The sequence below is a fragment of the Pezoporus wallicus genome, unplaced genomic scaffold, assembly GCF_028554395.1.
Source record: "Pezoporus wallicus isolate ANWC-B61680 ecotype Strahan unplaced genomic scaffold, APGP_CSIRO_Pwel_v1 scaffold_3294, whole genome shotgun sequence".
Lineage (NCBI taxonomy): Eukaryota > Metazoa > Chordata > Aves > Psittaciformes > Psittacidae > Pezoporus > Pezoporus wallicus.
The window spans coordinates 8,527,144-8,548,544 of NW_026635478.1; positions in this window are offsets into that span (position 1 = coordinate 8,527,144).

A 21,401-nucleotide genomic window follows, 5' to 3' on the forward strand; every position below is an offset into this window, starting at 1 on the left:
TGTTTTTTCTAGATACAGGGTGAAAGCATGCTTCCAGTCCAGACACTGCCTTGAAATAGGCCCAGTCCAGTGAGAGAACTGGGAGCTAAGCCTGGTGCTCCTGTGCCCTGGTTCAGTGTCTTCATCAGAAGCCTGTCCCAGCTCTTCAGCCAAATCTTATAGGTTACATGCAGGGAATAGTCCAAAAGTGATGTCAAAGGTCTCTCTTGGCTTGCCAGTGGTGAGGAAATCCTGCATTAAAGCTGCTCTGTTACTTTCAGCTTACTCTCCCACGCTGGTGCAGATGCTGTGTAAGCGCAAGGCTTTGGCAGAAGGAGAGGGCGTCTCAGTGGGAACTCTTCTTCATTTACTTGCTGCAAGTCACAGCCTTAATGCGTCTGTAATTTTTCTCAATTTTGTTAATGGCAGGTCAGCTGCTTCCAAACTGTACTTTGCACTTTGCTCCCACTCACTTTATTTCCTTTCTCCACCATGGTGATTTTAGAAAGAGAGAAATGAAAAAAAAAAAAGAAAGAAAACTTTGTGGCACATCAATATTTGTCTCAATTCATTGTCTTGCATGATGACTCACCGTCAAAATACTGCTGCAGTAACATTTGACATGCCATGCTGGAACAGCTTCTGAACTGCTACAATGTGCTATTTCCATCCATAAGATTATGGGGGAATTAAAAAAGCAGATCTTTTGACACAATTTAGCATAGCAACTTCAGTGTATTGTGCTACTTTATACCACAGAGTCTCTACTAAATGGGCTGTTTGACATGATGCATTATAAAGGATTTAGAGATGTCATGTATAAGTACTTTATAGTCTTTGTAATGCAAATGAAAAAGGAAAAATATTAGGAGTATTGCAGACACCATTAGTCCGAAGGTGTTTCACAGCACAGCCATGCCATATAGCCTGTGTCAAGTTCTGGTCTTTGCTAATAACTGTAATTAGGGCCAAGCAATGGCATCATAACAGCTAAAAGACCCTTTATTCTAGCAGCGTTAAAACAACAAGTGCTGCGTGCCAAACAGCTGGTAGGAAGCAATATGTAATTAAAAGCAAATAATGACACCGAACATTCAGATCATGTCTTTCTCCCATGTCTTTCAAAGTTCTTGTTTGCTTAGCTGTGTGCTTCCAGTTCACTTAAAGATAGCTGCAATCCATCCACTCTCCCTTGCACTGCAGTTGCAGGCAAAGGGAGACAGGGAACGGTGAAACTGGGTAATTACAGACTTTGAGCGCTGGTGGCAAAATATGTGAAAAGGAGTTTTTAGTAAGTAATGAACACAGAGTTACACTATGTGGACAAACTCTAAAATGTGACCGCCAGCTGCGAAGGATGAAGGAAACCGCTTTTTTGTCCTGTGGACGTGTAACCCTATGTCCTAGTTTCAGCTGGGATAGAGTTAACTTTCTTCCTAGTAGCTGGTGCAGTGCTGTGTTTTGGCTTCAGTCTAAGAACAGTGCTGATAACACACTGATGTTTTAGTTGTTGCTAAGTAGCGCTTACTCTGATCAACGACTTTTCAGTCTCATGCTCTGCCAATGAGGAGGGGCACGGGAAGCTGGGAAGGAGCAGCGACAGGACAACTGACCCAAACTAGCCAAAGGTGTATTCCATACCACAGGACATCATGCCCAGTACGGAAACTGGGGAAGTTACCTGGCTCAGGCTAGGTCCTGGTCAGCGGGTGGTGAGCAATTGTATCGTACATCACTTGTGTTTTCTGAATTTTCATTTCTCCTTCTTTTTTGTTGTTCCCCATTATTATTATCAATATTGTTATTGTTGGGATTATTTCTATTACCCTTACATTTTACTTTATTTCACTTACTAAACTGTTCTTAACCCACAGGTTTTACCTTCTTCCTATTCTCTTCCCTATCCTTCCTGCATCGGGAAAGGGGAGTGAGCAAGCAGCTGTGTGGTACTTCGTTGCAGGCTGGGTTTAAACCACAACAACCTACACGTTGCAGTGAAGCCCCCATTTTCAAGTCGCAGACCCTCATATGTGCTCTCAGCACCAAAGTGCTCCCTGACTCCCACTCAGTTTACACTGTGCTTATTCAGAGCTAAGAAACCCTTTTCATCTTTCACTGCCATTGCATGGCACTTCCATCATCTTGATTACCTTACTTTGCAGGGATTTTGTATGGGTTTTGAAGGGACCCTCCCCAGCATGGGTACAGTTCTTTTTTGTGCCTTTATACCAGAAACTGAGAAGCTGCTTTGGCCCCCATCTTTGAAAGGCTCCTCTTTGCAGGTCAAAATCCTTCCTTCTGGCTCGCAGTTACCGTGCTCAGGCTGCTCAGTCTACTTCCAACCTCCCTCTCTGGGAACATGCTGTGGTAGGCCAGACAGCAAAGGAGATGGAGAGGCAGCTTGCAGCTCCTTTGAGTATTCTGGTCTCTGTCGACTGAACTTGCTGTCCTCTGATGGGTGTGGATGCTTTCAGGAGCAGGTTTCTGACAAAGCACCATGCCTCATGTTATTCAAAGACATGTACCACCTAGGGACAGTATAAATATATTCTCTGGGAAACCAAGGTTTCTTCTCACCACTCATTCCTTTTTCTCCTTCAAAGACTTGAGATTTTTTGTGTTAGTTGTTTTTCTTGGGTTTAATTTTCAGAAGCAACTGGACCAAGCTGTTCAGCTGCCCAAATAGCACATTGTCCTCAACCTGACCTCCTGTGGTCACAGGACAGGGTGATGTTCTTTGAGCTTACCAGCCAGGTCTGCCCGCTCAGGTGGAAAAGGGGACCCATTCATTAGGCTGTTTACCCAGCCCTCATGAGCTGTGACATTCCCTTTCTGTTTGACTACAGGCTCTTTCTGATCTCTGAGTTACAGTGCCTAGCTTGTAGGCAGCAGGTTTCTGAGTAATGTCCTTATACTAAGTTAGACATGCTAGCTATATGTGTGGATATATATGTTAATGCATATGTGTATGTGGGTTTGTACATATGTATAAGCGGTGATGTTTCTTCATGGGGTTCATGAGAAAGATGGGGACTAGGACCAGCTCACATGCTGGCACTTCAAGGCAAGGAAGACAGTATGAGATCAGGGCTGGTGAAATCTCACGCTTTCTATCAAAACTTCTCTGTTAAATGAGTGGCATTTTCACTCTAAATAAGGGTTTGATTATTCACCTCTGTGAGGGCTGTTAAGTTAAAGACTTGCCTGAGGCAGGAGCAGGCTTTTTTTTTCTGCAATCTTTCCACTTTACCTGGCATAGGGACAAAAAAAAATATCCATGGGGAGTGAGAGTGAACAGAAGTGTAACACTAATGGCACTCCTGTAGAAGATTGGAAAGGTTGCTTCTAGTTCAGAATAGAAAGCTAAACCTGGGTTGTTTTTTTTTTTGCATGCATGGTTTTGTACGTCATTGGTACTTCCAAATACTGAGTGGTTGTAATTAGAAAAGAAGGGTGATACTGCTGCTCAGCCCTTACGTTGTGGACATGTTTTTGAGTAACAGCTACAGGTGTCACTATTTTCTGTGGAGCCTGTTTGGGTGAGAGAAGGTCAAGCCAATACCACGATAGCAGGGGCTGTGTCAGCATCACAGCCGCACAAGGACAGCAGGAACTTAGAGGCTATCCAAAGACACTGGAGCCCATATCTGTTTGGAAAATACCATCACATGCATTTTCACTTCTTCCTTAGCAGAGATTCAGAAACATTTAAATCCTTGACAGACTTCAAAATCAGATGCTCAATTAAAGTGACCAGGATGACAGTTTCTAACAGAAGAACGTAACCGCAATGACCACATCACAAACAGCAAAACAGCCAAAAAGTTAACAAACATCTATGCAAAAAAATGTTGTAGATTGTCACTTCTTTAAGGGTTTTGACTTCACTCAAATCTTGGGTAATAAAGAGGAATCCCAATGTGTTCAACAGGCAACAGGAAAGGCTGTATGAGGTTTGCATTGGCCCAGTATGTAGGATGGTGAACGGAAGAGCTCTTGTTATTTAATGCTTTTTTCTTTTTCCATTTATTTAGTTTGTTTTTGTTTTTTCCCCAGAATGTTCTTAGGACTTCCTGGTTGTGAAAACTATTGTCAGAAATTTCCTCTGTCAAATTTCCTGTCAAATTGTCCTGTTAATGATGCCAACAAGCACGTACTTTCTGGGGTGGAGATTTATCTGAAATAACCCATTCAGACGGCAAGGAAATAGCAATTTGGCAGTTTTGCTTCAAATATTTGTTTCAGTATTGGTAACTTTCAGAAAGAAGGTGAAGGAGCTGAATGCAGTGATCCTGGGCACAGCATGGCGTGTCTGATTAGACGTTTGTAGCACTCAGTTTATGAGAGGCTCTCCATGGCTGAGGCATCATTTCTATGGGCTGAGGCATCAGACAACATGCCTCCAGTAGGACCTCTGTTAGGGGAGAATAGATACCTTGATCGAATTCAGCTATCCCTAATGCTTCAAGCAAAATCAGGTTGATCAACCAGATTAAGCTGTTTAGGCTGACTCAGGTGAGTTTAGCCAGAGGCAAATTAGGAAGCCCTTATAGAGCCTAACTGGTAGCAGGTGAGGCAGTGTGTTAATTTCTGACTAAGGATGTTGTGTGTGGGATCATCTGTTGTATTAGCTTCACTCAGGACCTCTCTCTGGGACCCTCAAGTGACTAAACAGCCAGGTAATTCCTATTACAATGTTGCCTACAGACCTTTTGTTGTTGATAGGGGTGTGCTAGTGGAAGTGTTCCTTATAACTATTGTTAATTTCCATATAGGAGAGACAAAGAATAAGTGGTATGTTGGTGTAAATTGCCTTAATACTGTGTTAACTGCATTTCTCTTAGAACAGTGACTGTACTGGTGTGATAACACCTTTGAAAAGAAATTACATCCCAAAGTAGGTATACATACACAAAACCTGTGTGTAGAACTGCTCTGAGTGGCTGTGTGTGATGGATCTGATTCTTTGCTGTACTGTGTCAATATTATACTGCGTAGCAGACAGAGGAGGGAATTGGTTTTCAGTGAAGAGAGTTCATCAAATTCAATTCTAGAACATCCCTGTTTCTTTGGCTACGTGGCCTCACAGCTCAATCCTGACAGTCCCAAGTTACTTTGAACACTTGGTCACTCCCTTAAATGCCAAAATAGGAACCACTGGGTACTCTGGTGTGTGATATCGTACAGCAGAGAAATAAACAACCAAGAAAGGACTTTCTCACCTAAACTTTCCAAGGGAAATCAGTGTGTGCTGGACCACAGACCTTGCAGTTACTATTTGGGTTTTATTGAGCACGCAGGCAGACCAGGCCAAAGACTTGTTTCTTTATCCATCGAGGTGCTAGAATAATTAAGGTGCTGACCAGAATAAGAGCTAGCCCTCAATTTCTCTTGCTTATAAACAATTCTGTTGACAACCTGTAAATGCTGCTAGGTTAATGCGTGGCTGTGGATTGTATCTAATGTAGGCTTCCTGTTAAGATGCTATTAGCTTTGTTTTTTTGTTGTTTTTTTTTTTTTTATTTAAGGATTAAGAGATGATAAACAGATTTCTGTAAGCACACAGTTGACTTGAGAAATCTGTGTTGGAATAGTAGCCACAAAGCCATGCAATCTATTTACCTACTTATGCTGATAAACTGACTGTATCCATGATGCAATTAATAGCTCCCTGTAAATGCAAATGTGTTTATATTTTTGTTGGTTACCTTTAGTTGTATGTGTGAAATGGTTAGGATTAATAGACACCCAAAAACTTTGATGACTCTGCAAACTGCATGCATGTTTCCAGCTGACAAGCTGCTCTAGAGGTCAGAGAATGTGATCTTTTCTACCTCTAGTTTAATAATGGCACAATAATCATAGAATGGTTTGAGTTGGAAAGGACTTTAAAGATCATCCAGTTCCAATCCCCCTGCCATGGGCAGGGACACCTTCCACTAGACCAGGTTGCTCAAAGTCCTGCCCAACCTGGCCGTAAGCATTGCTAGGGATGTGACCACCACAGCTTCTCTGGGCAACCTGTGCCAGTGCCTCACCGCTCTCATAGTAAAGAATTTCTTCCTAATGTCTAATCTAAATCTCTACTTTGTCCGTTTAAATCCATTCCCCCCTTGTTCTATCTTTGCAGGCCTTTTGTAAAAAGTCCCTCTCCAGATTTCTTGTAGGCCCCCTTTAGTTACTGGAAGGCTGCTCTAAGGTCTCTTTGGAGCCTTCTCTTCTCCAGGCAGAATAAGCCCACGTCTCTCAGCCTATCTCCATAGGAGAGGTGCTCCAGCCCTCTGATCATCTTCGTGACCCTCCTATGGACTTGCTCAAACAAGTCTGTTAATGTTCTGTGTTGAGGGCCCCAGAGCTGGATGCAGTACTGCAGGTGGGGTCTCAGGAGAGCCATGGTGGGGGGGGGAATTGCCTCCTTCGACATGCTGTTCATGCTCCTTTTGATGCAGCCCAGGATATGGTTGGGGTCTGGGCTGTGAGTACACACTGCTGGCTCATGTTGAGTTTTTTGTCAACTAACTCTCCCAAGTCTCCTCAGGGCTGCTCTCAATAAGTCTGCTTACATTTCTTTTCCTGTCTCGATGTAGAATTAGGACACACAAAGTAATGGAAAATAAAGATCATGTACAAAAATTACCTTAAACTTGTTTGGTGTTAAATGCCACCACCACCAAAGCTTCTGCTGGGTTTGAGTAGTACTGTCTGTTGAGTTGGGAATTCTATTTTCAGGAAAGCTCACCCAGACAACAACATGCTGCTTTGCCAACCTTTGCTAGTTTGGACTCAGCCACTCTTGCCCAAATTAGCTTTTGGTCCTGCTTGCAGAGGTGGATGTGAAGTGCTTGATGCTGTTTTTGTCGCCTCTCTCCCTGTGGGGAGCAGTAGTTCCCTGTATGGAACTGCTACAGGCCATGGGAGTCCCTGAAATGAGTCAGAAGGAGCTCAAATAGAAATATTTGGCGTGTGTAGCAGTGAACTGAACCTCACAACAAGCCCCCTCACCAGGTGTGATTGCCAGAGCGGGTTTTGCAAAGAGGTGCGCATTATGCAGCTTTATCTGCTCACCTGGGCTCTTGCCACACTCCTAGTGTCAGCTCCCTGAGTCTTCCAATATCCAGTATAACAACTGAGTGGGAAAAGAGATGTCTCATTCATTTAACTTAATTACTTAGCTCCAGCAATACAGATCAGGATTTTGCTTTTGTGCCTCAGTTCTGTGTTTATGAAACTGGGATAATAGCATTATCTCACGTCACTGATGTGTGCAGTGGATGAACATGTTAAAATTGTAGGGCCCTCAGTTGATATTGCAAGGGGAACTCTATAACCATCTGAGAGAGACAGGTGGGTATTTATTTCTTTTGGCAAAGGTGACACTTAACCTGTACCTGCAGGTATACTCTTAATTCTGACGTAAAATGGATGTGGTTCCTGCCCACCACTGCCTTTGCTTTAACGTTTAATGAGTTGTGGCCAAGTTGTTCAAAATAAGAATATTCTTTTTCTATTTTCTGTTTCTTGCTTATTCTTTCTTTGACTGAAAAATCGGGGAAAAAAACGTAGTTCTTCATTCTAACAACTTTCTCAGCCTTTCTAGTTTAATGAAATCCCGATGGTGTGATTATAGCACAAGCACATGCACTAATATCTGTGTTGGCTTTTTAAAGTCTATTTAAAAAACCCATTTTCAATGCTTTGCAAATACTTGTTATAAAGATGTTCCTCAGAATGAAGGGTTTAAGTGCCTTGGAAAATGTGCAGTCTAACATGCCATCAGCTCCCTAAATGCTAAGGTGCAGCAGTACATATATTTCTCCCAGTGAAACAGCTTCCTGTGGCCATAAGGTGGCAGTGGCCTGGAAGGTAGTGGAAATAAAAAGTCTTGGGGACATTAAATCATAATAAAGCCAGGGCAGGAACTGCAGGCAGCAGTCAGCTCTTTCTGATTCATTCCAGCAGAAACTTCTCTATCTCTCCATCTGTAACGTTGTACGTTTTCTGCTTTGTCTCTTTTCATGATCTCATCAAAGCCGATTAAGCAGCCCTGCTGTAAATGAAAGCTGTGAAGCTGAGCTGAGCAAATCAGGCCATCCCTGTGGATGTATAAATGAGTCAAATGACCTCCAAAAGCATGAATCTTAAAATACAGTTCTATAAACTAACAGATCTCAACGGTGATTAGTGCAAGCAAGCCTTGGAACATTAGAAAAGGAAGTGGGAGAAGGGGGGAGGGGGAAGAAGCAGCAACCTCTTTAATTAAAGTTTCAGTTTGCTCTTCCAAAAACACAGCAGTGACACATACAAGGGCAAATGTGTGCAGCATTGAAATAGTGGCAGGGGGGAAGGCATGTTAGCAACTACTGCTGAGGTACTACAGCTGACAGTAAAAGTCATTTCTACTAGTGAATTAAATGGCTTGTTGAAGTTGAAGCTAGAAGGTGAAGTCCTGTTCCCTAATAGAGCAAATGGGAGCCCTGTCCTTCATGTTGAAGGTTTAAATACTGCTTGACCTGTAAGGTAGGATAGCAATCATTTGATGGAGACCAGGAGAAGGGAAGATTACCAGAATGTGTTAATTTCTATTTCCTTGCCGAGCCATGGATGGGCCAGGGGAGATTCATAGGTATGTTGCATAGTGTGAAGAATGTGATCTGTTAGCATATATGTGCCTGGGATAGCAGGAGATGATCTGTGGCTGGGGGGACACCCACAGTGGTTGGCAGTAACTGATAGCTGTTATAGCATGTTACAGGGTCATTGTCTGGGAAGCTAGGAACCAGGTCAGGAAAGCTAAGGCCCAGTTAGAGCTGAGTCTGACCAGGGATGTCAGAGATAACAGAAGGGCTTCTATAGGTATGTCGCAAACAAAAGACAGGCTAGGAATAATGTGGGCCCTCTCCAAAAGCTATCGGGAGAACTGGCTACCCTGGATTTGGAGAAGGCTGAGGTTCTCAATGAGTTCTTTGCCTCAGTCTTCACCAGTTCTGGCCATGCTTAAAAAGCAAATGCAGAAACTATTAGAAAGAAGACCTTAGACCCAGTGTAGGAGAGGATCAGTTTTGAGATCATTTAAGGAACCTGAATGTGCACAAGTCCATGGGACTCGATGAAATCCATCCACAAGTCCTGAAGGAGCAGGTAGATGAAGTAATTAAGCCACTGTCCACCATATTTGAAAAATCATAGCAGTCAGGTGAAGTTCTGGATGACTGGAAAAGTTACTTGACATTTTCAAGAAGGGGAAAATGGATGACCCAGGGAACTACAGACCAGTCAGTCTCACCTCTGTGCCTGGCACATGGAGCACATTCTCGTGGAAGACATGCTAAGGCATATGAAAAACAACAAGGTGCTTGGTGACAGCCAGCATGGCTTCACTAAGGGGAAATCCTGCCTGCCCAACTTGGTGGCCTTCTATGATGGGGCTACAGAACTGATGGACAGGGGCAAAGCTGTAGTTGACGTTGTCTACCTGGACTCAGGTAGAAAACTTAAAGTGTTCAACACTGTCCCACATGACATCTGTGCCTCTAAACTGGAGAGACATCAGTGTGATGGAAGGACCACCTAGTGGATAAAGAATTGGCTGGATGCTCACACGTAGGGAGTTGCAGTCAGTGGTTCAGTGTCCAAACGGAGGTCAGTAACTAGTGGTGTCCCTCAGGGGTTGGTGTTGGGACGGATCCTGTTCGTCATCTTTGTCGCTGACGTGGACAGTGGGATTGAGTGCACCCTCAGCAAGTTTGCCGATGACACCAAGCTGTGTGGTTCAGTTGATACACTGGAGGGAGGGAATGCCATCCAGAGGGACCTCGACATGCTTGTGAGGTGGGCTGATGCCAACCTCATGAAGTTTAACCATGACAAGTACAAGGTCCTACGCCTGGGTCGGAGCAATCCCAGGCACAGCTACAGATTGGGCAGAGAAGAGATTCAGAGCAGCCCTGTGGAGAAAGCCTTGGGGGTGTTGGTCGATGAGAAAATGAACATGAGCTGGCTTTAGTGTGTGCTCACAGCCAAGAAATTCAACCATATCCTGGGCTGCGTCAAAAGGAGCGTGACCAGCAGGTAGAAGGAGGTGATCCTGCCCCTCTGCTCTGCTCTTGTGAGACCTCACTTGCAGTATTGTGTGCAGTTCTGGTGTCCTCAACATAAAAAGGACATGGAACTGTTGGAACAAGTCCAGAGGAGGCCACAAGGATGATCAGGGGACCTGAGCGCTTCCTGTATAAAGACAAGCTGATAAAGTTGGGGCTGTTCATCCTGGAGAAGAGAAGGCTGGGTGGAGATCTCTTAGCAGCCTTTCAGTATCTGAAAAGGGCTTACAAGGATGCTGGAGAGGGACTCTTCATCAGAAACTTTAGCAATAGGACAAGGCGTAATGAGTTAAAACTTAAATAGGGGAAGTTTAGGTTAGATATAAGGACAAAGTCCTTTACTATAAGGGTGCTGAGGCACTGGAACTGTTTACCCAAAGAACCGGTGAAAGCTCCATCCCTGGCAGTGTTCAAGGCCAGGTGGGACAGAGACTTGGGTGACATGGTCTAGGGTAAGATGTTCCTGCCCGTGGCAGGGACATGGGATTGGAACTAGATGATCTTTAAGGTCCTTTCCAACCCAAACCACTCTGTGGTGTATTAGTGGCTTTCCGTAACAAATTAATTTAGTGATTTCAATCTGGTTTAGGTCAAGGACTATTGTGACAATAATGGCAACAAAGATGATAACGCTTACATTAGGACTGCTCTTAATTGGGTAGCTCTTAAGTTGTGTATGAGATGTTGGCTGAATTGGCACATATGCTTGACTTGACGCTTTGTATGTATTTCTGTATCCACAGAGTGTGATAGAAACGTGGCCAGTTAGCAAAACAAAATCAAATTTAATTATTCAAACCCCTGTCATAGTGAAGCTGCCTTTTCTTTTATTATAAAACTCATGAATCTTGGACAGGGACTAATCTTGGCAGATACCAACAGGAAGGGGGCTCTGTGTAGCTCAGTTTTGCAGTGTTTTTCTACTGAGTTGGATATTAGCAGCTCTCCTCTGTAAAAATCACACTCTAGTTATATTAAGTATCTTAGCGGCAACAAGGTCTATCAGCATTGTAGCTGTGTCCCTTGTCAGACTTGCTCTGTTCTTCTTGGGAGTGGGCTCTTGGAGCCCTCTCATGAGCCACAGGTGTAATCTTCCCAGGTTATTAGATGAAGAACCTTGTATTGGGTTAAATTTGGGGGTGGCAAGTGAGCTATTTGTAGTTGAGCCTATGGCAGTGTGACAGCTTGTTCTTCAACTTCCAGGTTTCCCTTTGAGTGCTGGGATTCGGAAACTTGACTGATAACCATGGTTACTACTCTGAGTTGATGCACTTGTGCATCAGCAACCGCTGCCATCTCTTCTAACAATATTAGATTTAAAAACTAAAAGATATCCGAAGCATGAATGCAAAGTTAAAGTCCAGTCTTGAACCCTGGTGACCCTGCATCTGAATAATGGTGGAACTATTTTTTGCACTAGTGATATAGCTTCTGTGTACTAAGGACTCTGCAAGAATCTCTTTTGCTTTGTCCCCGCTCTTGGTACAAATTAGATGACTCTGCTCTGATCGCTCATCCGAGTGATCAGATCAGAGGTGGTAGTTGATAAACTGTGAGACATCAGTGGAATTAAGTTAAACTGCTGGAGACAAAAGAGCTCTGAACCCCCTCCCTAGCTGGCAGATCAGAGAAGGATTTAACAGCTTGAACAGAAATCACTCCATTGACAGAGAGGCAGTGCAGTTACATTGATGCTAGAGGTGTCTCTTAAATATCCAGTGAGCCTTAATGACTCCCCTTTTCACACTCTGGAGCATTCCATTTACCAGAGAAAAAAGCAAGTTACATAAAGCGTTTTTGTATGTGAATCCTTCTCCTATGACACTCCTGTCATTTCAGGACGTTATTCAAAACAGGCTGATTATGATTGCTTCTCAGATCCCACAGAGGTGATTTATTAAGCCATCTCTACTTGCTTCTTGCTACTAGAGTGCAAGACACCTGGGCTGCATTCATAAGGTATTTCAGTATTTCACTCAGAGCTCCCTTTAGTGAGCCAAGATAGTCACACTCTTCCTGCACAGATCTATGTTTTGCAGTTACTGGAGTCGGAGATGACTGCTGAGGCACTCTGGAGCTAAATCTGTGATATATTTTAAAAGAAATATATTATTTTGGTTTTTTTTGCTAGTGTTTATAATTTAAAGGGATCAGAGTGGAGCTATGCAGAGGTCAAAGGGGCAGGAACACCATGGGTAGTGATGCATACACTAGCTTTAAGCCAGATAGCTTAGTTGTCAGAAGTGATAAAAAATGCAGGAATGGAACTCAGAAGAGGACTTGAAAAAGCCCAGCTGGACCTTGAGTGTATGCTTGTCCTATTGGCTTGTGATGGTGTTCAAGAATGTGTCCTGCGTGACCATGCAGTAGAGTTAACTAACCAACCTGATGGCTGTTCAAGCAACTTAAAATATGCCATGCATATGGACTCAGGAAGCACAGCTCTCGCAGTGGCTCTATTTAAATAGTGTGATTATACTACAAATTCTTAAATTGATGTTTTCTTACCATACCAGAAGTATGAAGACCCCTTTGCATCAGTAGGTTCAGCTGGTGTGGCTGTTTTTCCCAACAGCCAGGTCACAACCTATGCAGGAGTTTTAATGTTAAAAATATTATTTTGAATTTTATTCGGGAGAGAACTTGTAGCCTGAACCATTGGTAAATATGGGACTTCTCACCCTTAGTCTCAAACCTTTTTGACAAGAGTGGGACAGACGATGTTCATGTCCACTTGCTGTGGGACATTAAAATGAGGAAACTTTCATTTACACTTCCAAGTTCTTTCAGCCGTGTAGTGTAAGAGCACTCTTAGAATGAGAGTTGCACTATGAGAATGGAAGTAAGAGGAGCTGTTGCAAAACACATGCTACATTCTTACAGCCCCAAGTATCTCAAAATGCTGAGTAATCAACAAATAACTATTCATGCTGTATCCCACTCAAACTGAGATAGTGGGGTTCCAATCAATTTTCCCCAAAACTTTTATATTGTACACTTCAACTAGAAACAATGCAATTTTGAAAGTACTTGAAGTGAAACTACTGTTTTGTTTACAAACAAAAAAACCCTGCCTTTTTGTCTCACAAATTTTAAGCTTTTGGAACTTAGTTTCAAGCTTACCAACAACAATTGCATGGGAAGATGTGAATTTAAGTTAGGAAATACAAACTGGGAATCTTTCATGATCATGTGATTCTGGCAGCTGTGGCTATAGCCACCAAAATACTCAAGTTGTATCTTAAATAAAATTTTGTACTGGAGTAACTTTTATGGGTGATGAAACCCTACAGCACCCTTTGTCTTTAGGGCTTTACTTTGAAGACACACTTGAAAATGGGATTCACTGTGGGAATAAAATTCTAAAACCAGCTTTTTTTTTTTTTCTCTTTTTTTGCCATGTTTTGCCTTCCAGGTCTGTCACAGCCATTAGCAAGTCGGTGATCATGGCCTCAAATGTGGTACCTTGTTAAATAAGCATTGATCAGACTGCGAAGGGTTCAGAGATACTGACGATCAACCCGGCTTTGGTCCCATGTTAGAGAGGGGCGAGGAAATATCATGGGAGGAAAGGTGTAAGGCATGAATTGAGTGAACAGATGAGCCCTTGCAGAGCTGACCTGAAGGAAACTGAGCAGGATTTACAGTTTATTAACAAATTTATCTTCTTGTTAGTTTATGTGAAAGAGGCTGAGTTTATAGACTCTAACGGGTGCACTGACTATCTGAGAAAACGTTTGGAAAGATAGCAGCTCTCAAGCCTTATTGTAGCATTGATTTATATTTTTTTTAAGTTCTCAATTGACTTCTAGTTTCAAAAATCAATGCTGTGGTATGACCTAAAGACAGGAAAGAGGCTGGCCATCTAAGAACAAATTTCTCCAAATACCTTTAAAAGATCAGCTTCATCATGTGCCACAGCAGTGTCAAAATCACTTAAATGAAACAACAGTACAAAGCTCTTTTTTAAAAAGGACAGGTTTTGTTCATATTGGCATCTTCCTCATAAATGCATGCGAACTTGAAATAACTTCATTTGGAAGAAATTAAAACAGCTTTGTTTCCAAAATAAGATATGAAGCATTTGCACTTAATCACAGTTACAAAATATTCTCGCTGCTTTTAATAGTAATTCGGCAACTGGAGGAGTATGTGCCCCAGTCAGTGCTACTGCTTCCATTGTGACTATGTCCAATAACTGGCCTCCTCCTCATTCACCTATTGGACTGTCTGGTAGATGATCACACACCAAACCCCACACTCTCATCCAGTAAATCTAATGCATCAGTCTCTTACATAGCAGCTTCTCTATTTCAGAATAGTTATTTTTACTCATTTGCTACACTTCAATCACACAATAACATTGTCTAGGACTTGAGGGCGCTTTCCTCTTTGCTGACATGCCCTGCCAACAGCCAGCAGAGCTGCTGTCTCAGCACTTCCTCTTGGTTGTTCTGTTTTGTTGTACACTAATATCTTTTTATAAATCAATCATAATTATTGCCTTAATTGAAGTTCTGTGACTGGAGGTTTTGTGTTTACTGATGTAGCATTTGCAATGTCAATATGGCCTTGTGCCGGAATTATTTAACACCTGGATCTGGCATCCTCGATCCACTTAAGCACATGCTTTCTGCCAGTCAGTTTGAAATTTGGTGCATTAATATATATTTTTCTAGTTGCAGTCATAGTAATGGAGGATTTAATATGCTGTTTAGGACAATTTTTTTCACTAGGAACATGAGAAGTTCATGCTTTATCATTAGAAGAAATGTACTAGTTCTTACGTTCACGTGTGTGTATGCATATACATGTATTAGTAGCATGAAGATTAGCCCCCTATCACTTCATTGGTTTATGCTATGGTTAGAGGCAGGGAGAAACCCCAGGAACAAGCAGCCATGGAGTTATGTGCCAGTTTCTAAACCCACCTAAAATGAACCTAAATAGTCTTTCCATCAGTGTTGAGATTTTATAAGAGTTTCTGTGGTTTCAGGTGTAAGAGAAGATGTTCTTTTTCTGCTGGGATAAGGAACGCTGGCATCAGCATGAGAAGTAAAACTGCACCAGCAGTTCTCACACTTCAGTTATTCTGTTCTGAGGGGATGTAAATTCCAGTAGAAATACCTTTTGCCCAGGATTTCTGAAGGGATGTTTCAACTTAATAGGTTTTAATACATCTTGAGCACCAAAGAAACTCCAGGGCAATGAAAAAGTGAGCAAAATGTACGAATAATGGAGAAGAAAAAAGGGAGGGGAGCTAGGTTTGGCACATCATCTCTGGCCAGCAATCAAGCTCCCACACAGCTGCTCACCTGTTCCCTTGCTGCATTAGCAGGATGGAGGAAGAAAACAATGAGATCAAGAAAGCTCATGGATGGAGATAGAGAGGGATGTTGCTTACCACCTACTAGTTACCATTGCAGGCAAAACAGGCTCAACATGGAGAAATTAATTTATTGCCAACTTAAATGTATTTTAATTATTGATTTGGATGTTGGGGAACAAAAACTAAAAGCAACCCCAAGCACTAAAACCCTTAGTGAAAAACCTTTCTCCCACTTTTCCAGGCTCAGTTTCACTCCAGGCTCCCCTTCTGCCCTTGTAATTGCTGGAGGTCACTCGGCCTTTTCAACAGGGAGATGAGTGGTACAAAGGATATGAGGGGGTTTGCGGAGTGGTTTCTCTGCTGCTCCTTCCTCTTAGTTCTTTTCCTTTGTTCCATGTGGGTTCTCTGTGGGCTGCAATCCCTTTGGAAATACCTGCTCAGCCATAAACTTATACGTGTTTTCAGAGAGATGCCACCAGCTTGGTGGTTGGCCTTAGCTAAGTGCTGTGGTGGGTCTGTTATGGAATCAGCTGGAACTGGCCATGTGTGGCATGGGGCAGCCCCTGCCCTCTTCTCACAGGGGCTGCCCCTGAAGCCTGCCCCACTATCAACACCTTGACACCTACACACAGTATGTAAGCTATTGGCTGGTTAAAATAACATGAATTCCAGAAGAAAAAAAAAAGCAACATTGAAATTAGGCTTTCAATTTATGCAGAATGTAACTCTATGGATATGAATATAGTAAACCAAAGTTTATGCTGAGCTTAGCTCATCAAACAGATCTCGCATAGTCCTTGATTTGACTAAAAATTTGAAGAATAAGTAACCAGGTGTAATATGATTAGTTTTGTATGGTCATTGCTCCTTTTCACTAGTGACCAGAAAGGACAAAAGCCTTCCTGGTAAGTCTTGCATGTAGCAAAAAACCTGGACCAGCAGTACAAAATCTAGAGGGCATCCAAGTTTCTTTGGGTTGCTGTGTAACAAGGGCTCACTTAAACAACCTGTGTCTTTAGCCAGGGCAGACACTAGGTTGGTATGTAAGACCAAGGGATGGGGATAACCCTTATTCCCTCATGGGACAGCCTTGGAAAGGATTTATTGGACATATGGTAAAACATGAACTACAGCATCCAGTGTGATCTTGTAGAGAAGAAGACATAGGCCTTATGTCCCTAGCAAGTGAAAGCAGCGAGTAGGAGCAAGGTGGTGGCACTATCTCTTCCTGCTGTGGAGCAGTATTTGAATTCTTTATCTAATTTTGGCTTCCACATCTTGGATGTAGGTTAAATAGTGGAAATGGCACGGGCTTGCAAATGTTATTTTGGGAGTGAAATCACATGGAGTTTTGTTTTTTCTTGAGGGACTGTAGTCATGTCTGTACTGAGAGAGGCACAGAGGTATGGAGAACCCTTGGTTGGTGGTAGGCAAGTGAGTTTGCATCCTAGGAAGCACCTGGCAGCTTCAGTGCTGTGCTGCTGTTTTAGGAGTTGTTTTGCTCCTTGCGGTGTTCTCAGAACAGCTAGTGACCTGTGGGACATGCTGTACGGAAATGATCCTCTGCTCTTGGAACCTATGCTAGTGTTTCTGCCCTATGTCTGTAGTCCCTGGGAGACAGGCTGGTCACCTGCTGTTGCCTTAAGGAACTCCACTCACCCATCAGATACTAAGTACACGTACAGAAAGGGAATACTGGTTAGCCAGCCTTTGAGCTCTTGCACCTCCAGGCCTGAATTTCCTTCTCTGTAAAATGTTGAAACCAGGGGGATAAAAGTTGTTTCAGCCTGGAAAATGTCAAGAAGTGGCCTTGGCTGGCAGTGCTCTGATTAAAGAACACTTTGTTGGGATGGGCATAGCAAACAGAATAATGTCTTTGGCTTGCTTTAAGTATTAGGGTTTTTTTTTCTGCTGTTTTTATAGTATATAATGAAGTTTTTATGCTTAAGCTTTCCATCTGAGCCATGAAGCAAAGTTAGCCTAAGATCGTTGATGTTTATGTAAATCTGGAGAGGTGAATAAACATCATTGTGCTGCTTGTTAACTTCCGGGCAATCAAATACTGGTTGATAATTTACTTAACTCAATGACCTCTCCCTTTCTGCTGCAGTTTAAAACATTTGGTGATTCAGGTACCTGGCCTGTTATTATCCTTGTAGTATTTATTGGTGCATTCAGCAGAAAATCTTGCACTATGTACAAATCTCCCATTCTCCATGTTCATAAATGCCTGGCTAATTGCTTATTATCATACTGAAAAGCTGCACATTACAGAGCAGATGCCAGCAATTCGAACGGCTGGATGAAGCTTGGGTATCTACTTCAGTCTGCTCAGTGCGGCGGCTGCAAGAACAAGAGGCACTGAGGAACGCTGGGAAGTACGAGCCAGAGACAGCCTTCTTAAAAATTGGGATAGTCAGCAGTAAATGTTAAATATGCTGTTAGAGACCAAAGATTTCCCTGCTTTAATCCTTTGGCAGTAAAGGAACACATCACATGAAATAAATGCAAGTGGTCTTCCACAGAGGAAGCATACTGATCATCTAACAAATGCTGGGATAACCTTTTTAGTCTTGTTAATTTTCTATTTTTTTATAATTTCTGTCATTCAAATCTTGTTGTGTCTTTACCTATAAATAGTTAATATTCATCTGATAAATCATCTTTTGAGCAGCTTTGAAAAAGCTGTTTGTGAGATCCTAGTACCTTTACTAGCCATGTCTCCTTTACTGATTAATGCATTTGCTCAAAGAAATCTTGGGACCAATTTACCAAACACTACATTCTCCCTGCACACAAGCAGCTCCTTTCTGCCCCTACATTCTGCTTCATACCTGCCAGCAAAAAAAGTCTGTGCTGTAAAGTGCCCTGGATAGGGGAACTGATCCAAGTTGAAAATAACCTGCCAAAAACCTGAGTGCTTTAGTAGGAGTGGCTCCTTGGTTTGTTTTTGGAGTCTGGATGTATCTACCTTCACTACTCAAGTAAAGGCACAAGGACAGAAATGGGGACTGGGGAAACTTAAACCATTGTCACTACCAGAAAGGTATACAGGGCCACAGTTTTACTAGGGTCCATTGTCTGTTCCTATCTATTATTTTGGGTAATTTTTTTCTCCATAACACTTCCACAATGCCTCTGCAGTGACTTTTCATAGTTTCGTAACAGGACATATAAGCTGTTCCACTTCAATGCACAAGTTCAGGTAATTCCTCATGGGAAGCCCCTACAAGGTTAAGGCCCAAGAGGCTCTGGTATCAGCTGGTACCTTCAGATATTCTGTTTTTAGTGTACTGAGACTATCTGGATGAATACTGTCTGGTAGAGGGGATTTATTGCCTGGAAGTTACCCAAGTTGTTATTGCTCCTTTATTTTATACCAGTACAGCCTGATCCTCCAGACTGTCTGTCTTGTTGGGCAATAATCCTATTGGGCCAAATCATAGCAGGTGGAAACTGGCATATCTCTGCTGAAACAGCTGAAATTAGGTGAGAGGGTGGAGCATCAGATTGTGAAAATGGGAGTAGCAGCAGCAGGAATCAGCCTTTTAAAATCTTGTCATCCCTTGTGATAAGAAAGATGCAACGAAACAGTTGAAATGGTATGCAATTTTCCTATCTTCTGTCATTCTCATCTCCATTTTGGGTCGCTTGCCTGCTATTACAGTACACATTTTAATAGCACATGTAGCTAAAAGTGTTTGCCTACAGACAGCAGAAATTACATGGGTCTAGTGTCTATACCTGACCTCAGGAGGAAGTTTGGTTCAGCTGAGTTACCTGGGTCACCTCCATTAGTCATTTTAGCTAATGTAAAGTATTAAGTAAACTTTGTAGAACTGAGAAGCTTGTATTTTTCTTCATTTAACATTTTAGTACTTTAGATTCCACAGTTTATGGGGTTTCTGCCTACTTGCAAAAGTAGTTGTTCCCTTTAATCTTTAAAAATTACTATTTTAGGCTTTAAGACAAGAAAGATTGAATAAATACCATGTAGAGGAGGTAAGGTATTAACAATACTGCAATCCTTTCCCTTTTCTCTCCAAAGTTATCTCTGTCTGCAGCATTTTCCCATTGCAGTACTTTTTCTTAAATTGTATATTATTTACCTATTTTTGAATCTATGTATGTATCATTGCCAACAGTAACACTGGCGAGATGTTGGTACAGAGGAGACATTCATTTTTCTGCCCTTTTTCTCCTGGACTTGAGAGGATTGGAACTCTGACAACTGCATTTGGCTGAGCCAAAAGGAAAACAGAGCAGACATCAGGGTAAATGAAATGGTATTAATCAAGGAAAAAGGTGATCATGACACAGGCAAATGTTTTGACTGCTGGGAAGAGCTGTGAGGCTGCAGCAGAGCCAGCTGCAGTAGGAAGTGTGGTTGCCACGTTTTGAGAGTGGAGTGACAGATAAAGCTGCTCTGGGAAGATCCTGTTGTCTTTGCCTTTATTGCAGTGTTTTTCACAACAGTTACCTGACTATTTTTGAATGGACTAAAATCCTTCCTGTTCTTTCACTGAGGTCTGATAATTATAGCCACATGTATGCAATTTGTCTAATCTAATTTTACAGGCTGATCATGTGAAGGGGAGGAGGTAGAGCTGGGTAAGGTATTCAGGAGAGGAGGTATTAAGATGCAGCATATTGCATCCAGGTTGTCATTATATCAGCTGTCTGGCTGTCAGGAGAGTGTAAAAATATTTCTAGGCTGACTGGAAGATTTCCTGAAGGAAATACCAGGGAAGCTTTCACTTGCATGCAGGTCACTGAAGGAAGACAGAAAAGTGCTGTGAAACTTCAGGGTGGTCTTTCCCATGGAAAGGGTCGTTAAACTAATTCTGCTGCTTCCCCCCCCCATGTTAAGATGAAATCATAAGGTGAAAAATACAATGGTAGAAGAAAGTCATCCTACAGCAGAAGGCATAGGTTTGCCAGAGAAAGCCATCTAGTGGTCACTGTACTTTTCTCTACCTCTCCCTACACTCAGCCTTGCAGGCGTCTTGCCAAAAGGTTCAGGTTTTTAGCCATCATGGAGGTTTTGTACATGCTGCAGGAGATTACACACTGGCAGAGCTTGTAGCTGTACCCTCCCAAGCAGAAATAGAGGATGGAGGTGGGTGGTCTCTATTGAATAGGGCAAGTGATGAAATGACCCACCTGAGCAGAAGAGAAGTCAGGTTGCCCATGATAAAGATGTCTGTAGCGGTGAACACGAAAGGATGCCAAAGGTTGAGGCTGGGCTGTAAAAAGCACTGCCAGAAATGAAGTGACTCAAGTAAAATCCTGCCTGAATGAAGTGTCTAAGTCTGTGCTGAGCATCAAGAGCATGGTGACCCCAGCTGTGCCTGGGACATACATGACAGCAGAGTAACAACTCCTGCTGGAACTGTTTACTCATTAGGTGATGTAAACCCCAATTCATCAGTGTTCTGTGGATTAGAGCTGAATTTATTAAATTGTTTTATCCTAAAAAAATTATTTAAAAAACCCAAATGTTTTTGTTTTGACATATTCTAAATGTTTTGACACTTACATGTAATTATAAAAGTTGAAAAACATGGGGTTTGGATGGCAGCTTTCACTTGATCACCATATGCAGTTTTTCCACTTCCCCTGCAAAAAACAATCAACCAAATATATTTCATATTAACCTGAAATACACTCTCCCCTGTGCTCTCTAGTTCAGTCAATGACCAAAAAGCAGCAGCATTTACATTGTAAGGCCTTAGTTTAATGTCCACTTTAATCTTTAAGGTGATACTTTAAGACCTTATCTGCTGTCAATGGAGCTGGCACTACAAACTTTTCACAGGGTATTACAGAATCCACACTGGAGGTACATATTTATTAGGAAAATAACCATCTAGGCATGATAGAGTGACAGAAATGCAGGGTTTCAGAAAAACATGGAATAATAGCATTCAGTGCAGGCTGTGCACACTCCTTTTCTGTTCGCACAATAATTTTCCTGCCCTGTTGAGTAGCTAAAA